The sequence below is a fragment of the Bactrocera neohumeralis genome, unplaced genomic scaffold (genome assembly GCF_024586455.1).
Source record: "Bactrocera neohumeralis isolate Rockhampton unplaced genomic scaffold, APGP_CSIRO_Bneo_wtdbg2-racon-allhic-juicebox.fasta_v2 ctg4783, whole genome shotgun sequence".
Lineage (NCBI taxonomy): Eukaryota > Metazoa > Arthropoda > Insecta > Diptera > Tephritidae > Bactrocera > Bactrocera neohumeralis.
Genome location: NW_026091771.1, coordinates 1 through 8,284, shown reverse-complemented (window position 1 = coordinate 8,284; position 8,284 = coordinate 1). Strand labels below are relative to the sequence as shown.

The 8,284-nt window shown below is 42.6% G+C and overlaps 1 pseudogene; it reads left to right on the top strand.

Moving 5' to 3' along the window:
- Positions 1-6,224: 6,224 nt before the first annotated feature.
- Positions 6,225-8,272, top strand: LOC126767219 (putative nuclease HARBI1; annotated as a pseudogene).
- Positions 8,273-8,284: the final 12 nt, after the last annotated feature.

Here is an 8,284-nt window from a genome sequence, read left to right as displayed (position 1 = left end):
TATTTCAAATACCGCTTCCCTAACTGAGAGTCCATATTGGCTCCAGTCGACACCAGAGGTACGCCAACGCCGCAATGGACTTACTTGCTCCGTTGGAGGAGATCTGGCAGTAACCATAATTTGAATCAAATTATGATCACTTATACTCCACTCTCCCTGTATTTCCCACCTGACGTCAAACGCTCTGCTAGCTGCCTGATTGATGAGGGTAACATCAATATCGCTAACACCTCCTGGCCCATGGAATGTATAGAATTCGCTGGGCTCATTTACTATATGGAGGTTATTAGCCACCACCCATTCGCTGAGTGCTTCGCCTCGACTGTGGCTTTGGTATCCGGCCGAATGCCGGGATACCTTACTAAACCACATCGAAGACGAGGCATTCGCATCTAGCCCAAGGATAATTGGACTACTACTCGCAAGTAGTAGTAGCTTATCCATGTACCCCAGGTAAGGCTCTAGGGGTTCGCTAAATTTGCAGTACAAACTAGCGACAACCAGTTTACCGAACTCCCCTTCTACAGAAACGCAGACTCCCAGCTGTGAAGAGTCCAAAACTACGCAATCATAGTTTGGATTGTTCACAACTATTGCGGCGTTAGCCCCAAGATCTGCGAATATCCTAAAACTGCCAGGGAGACCCCTAACCACACCATTAGTGGCATAGGGCTCCTGGAGTAAGGCAACGCCGCACCCACCCTCAGTCATAAGTTTCCCCAATTCGCACATAACGGCAAATGCCCCCTGGCAATTGAGCTGAAACAGCGCGCCCATTAGTGCCTGGCAAGTGCGCGCTCAACTATGCTGCAGTATACTGGGCAAGCAGCGGACATCATAAGATGTCCAGCCGGCTTTCCCTTGAAATGGCAGTTGCGAATTCAATTTGTCACAACGAACAAGCAAACGTCAAATTCACGGTATCATGCTGTACGCTTTCACATCCATCGTTTTCAATAAGCGGTGACAACTAAAAAATTTGTTTGTCTTCTTTTGTTTTATTTTTGCTTAACATCTGTCAGAGAACGTATAATATAGAAAAGGTTCAACTACGGACAAGCGTGTGAACTGTCAAGGGCTAACAAAATCCTATTAGTGGATTTCACCACTTTTGGCTCGGCAGGGGAAACGTTAACAGAAATGAGTGAACAGAGCAGAGAATTCAATGAAAATTATGCTCAGAAATATACACTGCTTTTACAGACGCATGTTGGCCTCTTGGATTATATTTTTATACGTTTCATGCAATCATATCAATTGATATGAATATAATTTTGCGATTTTTTGTGAATTCATGCAAAATTGATAACATTATTATTAAATCATGCTATTTTCATGGTAATATTTGTAGTTAATGGGCAAATGAGCTACTTTTTAAACATTCCTTATATTTGACAATGTAATATAATTTCATATGAATGCTGTATATATGAAATATTATCGTAATATCCTAAAAACATAATATATTTCAATAATAATATATGAAATCACACCTCTTAGCATTTAAAACTTTCATACGCACCTATCCTGGAGATATGTATGCAAGTACAAATCAATTTCTAATCAAGATATTGTTATTTATCAGTAATATAAAAAGCGCGCGCTTCTCTATATTTACGTACACACATATGTATGTATGTACATATGTGCGTATGACATTCTCATACAAATAATATATGCGTACGCATGTAAATCAAAAAATGCAAACATTCTGGAAAAACAATAATAGTCTCAAAAATCATCATACACACATACTTACAATATGAGTACACATGTGGATATGTGCGTATGACATTCCCACACAAACAATGCATACACAACATACATACTCACATGCGTTCACATGTGGATATGTCACCCGCAAAAATTACAAATATTGCTCTACAAAAACAAAAATCGTTTGAAAAAGCATCAGAAACCAATATGGCAGCCAAATTGTCGACGTCAAAATTTGTAGTAAATTACACAACAACAAAATTTTCATTCATGAACGCAAACGTACTTTCAAAAAGCATATTCGATTCATTCATAAAAGCAGATGCCATCACATTTCCCCGAGCATGCCTTGCCAACAAGCATCTTTTCGCGACGATTTCAAAAGCTAAAAATCATAAACTGAATATATTTCTGAAATGTATGGGAAGGAAAAAGTGACAGCCCCGTATAAATAAGTATTAAAATATATTACAATAAAATAGACAATATAGTTAATTTGTCGATATTCAATTCAAGAAATGTTTCAAAGAATAAATTCAATATTCCTCTGATTCATGTGTACAGTCAATCCCGGCTAAGTAGTACTCCGCTTAAAAGAAAATCAAATCCCTCCCTCATCACTCTTAACTTCTTCTTCTTAATTGGCGTAGAAACCGCTTAAGCGATTATAGCCGAGTTAACAACAGCGCGCCAGTCGTTTCTTCTTTTCGCTACGTGGCGCCAATTGGATATTCCAAGCGAAGCCAGGTCCTTCCAACGGAGTGGAGGTCTTCCTCTTCCTCTGCTTCCCCCGGCGGGTACTGCGTCGAATACTTTCCGAGCTGGAGTGTTTTCGTCCATCCGGACAACATGACCTAGCCAGCGTAGCCGCTGTCTTTTAATTCGCTGAACTATGTCGATGTCGTCGTATATCTCGTATAGCTCATCGTTCCATCGAATGAGGTATTCGCCGTGGCTAACGCGCAAAGGACCATAAATCTTTCGCAGAACTATTCTCTCGAAACTCGCAAAGTCGACTCATCAGTTGTTGACATCGTCCAAGCCTCTGCACCATATAGCAGGACGGGAATTATGAGTGACTTATAGAGTTTGGTTTTTGTTTGTCGAGAGAGGACTTTACTTCTCAATTGCCTACTCAGTCCGAAGTAGCACCTGTTGGCAAGAGTTATCCTGCGTTGGATTTCTAGGCTGACATTGTTGGTGGTGTTTACGCTGGTTCCAAAATAGACGAAATTATCTACGACTTCATGTTATGACTGTCAGTAGTGACGTGAGAGCCAAGTCGCGAGTGCGACGAATGTTTATTTGATGACAGGAGATATTTCGCCTTGCCCTCGTTCACTGCCAGACCCATTTGCATTGCTTCCTTGTCCAGTCTGGAGAAAGCGAAACTAACGGCGCGGGTGTTGAGGCCAATGATATCAATAGCATCGGCATACGCCAGCAGCTGTACACTCTTATAGAAGACCTTCTCTATTTAGTTCTGCGGCTCGAACTATTTTCTCCAAAAGCAGGTTGAAAAAGTCGCACGATAGGGAATCGCCTTGTCTGAAACCTCGTTTGGTATCGAACGGTTCGGAGAGGTCCCTATCTTGACGGAGCTTTTCGTGTTTCTCAACGTCACTTTGCACAGCCGTATTAGTTTTGCGGGGATACCAAATTCAGACATCGCGACATAAAGGCAGTTCCTTTTCGTGCTGTCGAAAGCAGCTTAGAAATCGACGAAGAGGTGGTGTGTGTCGGTTCTCTTTTCACGGGTCTTTTCCAAGATTTGGCGAATGGGGAATATCTGGCCATTTGTTGATTTGCCAGGTCTAAAGCCACATTGATAGGGTCCAATCAGTTTGTTGACGGTGGGATTTAATCTTTCACACAATACGCTCGATAGAACCTTATACGCGATGTTGAGGAGGCTTATCCCACGGTAGTTGGCGCAGATTGTGGGGTCTCCCTTTTTATGGATTGGGCATAGCACACTTAATTTCCAATCGTTGGGTATCCTTTCATTCGACCATATTGTACAAAGAAGCTGATGCATGCTCCTTATCAGTTCTTCGCCGCCGTGTTTGAATAGCTCGGCCGGCAATCCATCGGTCTTCGTCGCTTTGTTGTTCTTCAGGCGGGTAATTGCTATTCGAATGGTTGGGCAATGGAACGTCTGCTCCATCGTCATCGATTGGGGAATCGGGTTCTCCTTCTCCTGGTGTTGTGCGTTCACTGCCATTCAGCAGGCTGGAGAAGTAATCCCTCCATAATTTAAGTATGCTCTGGGCATCAGTGACTAGATCACCTTTAGGGGTTCTACAAGAGTACGCTCCGGTCTTGAAACCTTCCGTAAGCCGCCGCATTTTTGCGTAGAATTTTCGAGCATTACCCCTGTCGGCCAGCTCATCAAGCTCTTCGTACTCACGCATTTCAGCCTCTTTCTTTTTCTGTCTACAAATGCGTCTCGCTTCCCCTTCAAGTCTCGGTATCTATCCCATCCCGCACGTGTTGTGGTCGATCGTAACGTTGCGAGGTAGGCAGCCTGTTTTCTCTCCGCTGCGACACGGCACTCCTCGTCGTACCAGCTGTTCTTTTGCACTTTCCGAAAACCAATGGCTTCGGTTGCAGCTGTACGTAAGGAATTTGAAATGCCGTCCCACAGTTCCCTTATACCGAGTTGTTGACGAGTGCTCTCAGAGAGCAGGAGTGCAAGCCGAGTAGAAAATCGTTCGGCTGTCTGTTGTGATTGCAGTTTCTCGACGTCGAACCTTCCTTGTGTTTGTTGGCGTGCGTTTTTTGCTGCACAGAGGCAGGTGCGAATCTTGGCTGCAACAAGACAGTGGTCCGAGTCGATGTTAGGACCTCGGAGCGCACGCACATCTAAAACACTGGAGACGTGTCTTCCGTCTATCACAACATGATCGATCTGGTTGGTAGTTTTTTGTAGTTTTTCGATCCGGAGACAGCCAGGTAGCTTGATGAATCCTTTTATGCTGGAATGTAGTACTACAAATAACCATATTTCGGGCCCCGGCGAAGTCAATCAGCCTCAACCCATTTGGGGAAGTTTCGTCGTGGAGGCTGAATTTACCGACCGTAGTGCCAAAGATACCTTCTTTGCCCACCTTGGCGTTAAAGTCGCCAAGCACGATTTTGACATCGTGGCGGGGCAGCTCTCATAAGCGCGCTCCAAGCGCTCATTGAAGGCATCTTTGTTCACATCGTCCTTCTCTTCCGCCGGGGCGTGGGCGCAAATCAGCGATATGTTGAAGAACCTCGCTTTGATGCGGATTGTGGCTAGACGTTCATTCACCGGAGTGAATGATAGTACTCGGCGACGGAGTCTCTCTCCCACCACGAATCCTACACCAAACTTGCGCTCCTTTATATGGCCACTGTAGTAAATGTCACAAGGACCTACTCGTCTCTGTCCTTGTCCCGTCCATCGCATTTCTTGGACGGCGGTGATGTCAGCCTTTGTTTTTACGAGGACATCAACCAGCTGGGAAGCGACACCTTCCCAATTAAGGGACCGGACATTCCAGGTGCATGCCCTCAATTCGTAGTCCTTATTTCGTTTGCCATGGTCATCATCAAAAGGGGGGTCTCTCATCCGAGGCTGGTTATAGCTCTTCACTGGGGGTGTTTTTTTACGTGGCGGGTCCCAAGCCCAGCACACAACCCTTGTAGGGAATGTTTCGCCTTCTCACATTAGCTCGCCTTCGAACGGATGTTCTTAGGCTACCCAGAGGATACTTGGTCAAAGACCGGAAGTAGTGAGCTGCTTGAGCCATGTTTAAAAGAATCGTTTCTGGCCATTCCCAAGTGAATGGCGATCAGAGAACTTTCCTCACTTGCGTGAACTTCTACACATGACTCCATCCTCCATCACTCTTAACAGCCTATATTATATCTTGCTGCATCGCACGGTTCGTTTTTTGAAATACATATAAATTATTGTTTTAAGTACCACTCGCTTAAGTATCCGCGGTCGCTCATGTACCATATTATATTTTTATTTTTAACAAACCACAAAAATATGTATCTTTGAATGTGGCACATAACCAGAAGTGCGTTTCTGTAAGGAATCGACAATATTCTCGATTATAGTGACGTCATTTCGATTCGATCCAAATTAGTCGATTGATCGAGAACGAGTGTTTCTGTAAGCATAAGTCGACAAAAACAGTAGAGGAATGGAACGCCAATCGACAAGAAATCTATCGAATCGGACTGACATCTTCATGTTTGAGAAACTATTATTGAAAAAAGTAAGCATTATAGAAATGTGTGCACAAATATTTAATTCTTCTTAATAAATAAGAATTGAATGTGTCTCAGCTATGAGTTTATTGGTAATAACGCTCGCCATACGGCATGACAGAAGGAATATGTTGCGAATACAAAGGCGAACTTTAAGGGACTCGACAGATCCATTCAGCATTCCCGAGCCGTGTTTTCTTGAGTTATTCCGCTTCAGCAGAACTGCAGTACGGACACTCCTTGTGGAAATCGAGCCTTTTATGGACACAGCAGTAAGAAGTACATTTATTCCAAACTCCACTAGGTTGTGTGTAGCGCTGCATTACTATGCTACAGGATCATTTCTTAGGGACGTAGGTCAGGATTTTGTTTGCTCTATAAGTAAGACCATGGTAAGCCGCATAGTGCATCAAATTACAGAGATTTTGCAAAATCATATGGCGCAACGTTACATCATTTTTATACTCTCGCAACAAAGTTGCTAAGGAGAGTATTATAGTTTTGTTCACATAACGGTTGTTTGTAAGTCCTAAAACTAAAAGAGTCAGATATAGGGTTATATATACCAAAGTGTTCAGGGTGACGGGTAGAGTTGAAATCCGGATGTCTGTCTGTCCGTCCGTCCGTCTGTTCGTCCGTCTGTCCGTGTGTCCGTCCGTCCGTCCGTGCAAGCTGTAACTTGAGTAAAAATTGAGATATCATGATGAAACTTGGTACACGTATTCCTTGGCTCCATAAGAAGGTTAAGTTCGAAGATGGGCAAAATCGGCCCACTGCCACGCCCACAAAATGGCGGAAACCGAAAACCTATAAAGTGTCAAAACTAAGCCATAAATAAAGATATTAAAGTGAAATTTGGCACAAAGGATCACATTAGGGAGGGGCATATTTGGACGTAACTTTTTTGGAAAAGTGGGCGTGGCCCCGCCCCCTACTAAGTTTTTTGTACGTATCTCGGAAACTACTATAGCTATGTCAACCAAACTCTACAGAGTCGTTTTCTTCAGGCATTTCCATATATAGTTCTAAAATGGAAGAGATCGGATAATAACCACGCCCACCTCCCATACAAAGGTTATGTTGAAAATCACTAAAAATGCGTTAACCGACTAACAAAAAACGTCAGGAAGACTAAATTTTACGAAAGAAATGGCAGCAGGAAGCTGCACTCATGATTTTTTTTAAAATTGAAAATGGGCGTGGCGTCGCCCACTTATGGACCAAAAACCATATCTCAGAAACTATTAGACCGATTTCAATGAAATTCGGTATATAATATTTTCTTAACACCCTGATAACATTTACGAAATATAGGTGAAATCGGTTCACAACCACGCCTTCTTATAATATAACGCTATTTTGAATTCCATCTGATGCCTTCTCTGTATAATATATAGTGCATTAGGAACCAATGATGATAACGGAATAAAACTTTACACAAATACGGTATTTGAGCTGAGGTATCCCTTGTGGAAAAATTGTCGTGATCGGACTATAACTTTTCAAGGTCCCTTATATCGAACAAGAAGAATTCAGTGCCTAACCTAACCTAACCTAATTTTTCACCGAAAATATCAGTAAATCTCTCAGATGTTTTCATGTAATTCAGAGGGCATCATTTTTATATTCTCGCAATAAAGTTGCTAATAACGGCATCTCGATTATCACTTTATCATGCGAGAGTATAAAATGTTCGGTGACACCCGAACTTAGCCCTTCTTTACTTGTTCCAACTACCTTAGAGCAACAGAATATTGTGAAGCAACGGCAAGTGAAGTGTTATAATCTTGAAGGTTAATGGTTATTTATTTCTTATGTTTATGTACACTTCCAGGTTCTTCACTGCTACTGGATTTCCTGGTATCTTAGGAGCGATTGACTGCACTCACGTCAAAATTAAGAAGCCACCACTTGCAGTAGAACACTGCTACATTAATCGAAAAGGATATTTTTCCAAAAATGTGCAATTAGTGTGCTACATTAAGCGAAAAGGATATTTTTCCAAAAATGTGCAATTAGTGTGCGACTTTGATTTAAATATCCTGGCGTACTTTGCAAGATATGGGTGAAGTACGCACGACGCCTACATTTGGGAAAGCAGTACACTAAAGTCTCATATGCTGAATGAGTACACTGCGAATGGGTCCACATGATGGTTGCTTGGAGACTTTGGATATCCGTTGCAGCCGTGGCTAATGACTCCATTCAGAAATGTAGAGAGTATTAGTCAGCAAAGATACAACGATTCTCACGCACGAGCTCGAAATTGTGTAGAACGCCTTAATGGAGTTTTAAAAAAATTATTTGGGTGCCTTTCCCA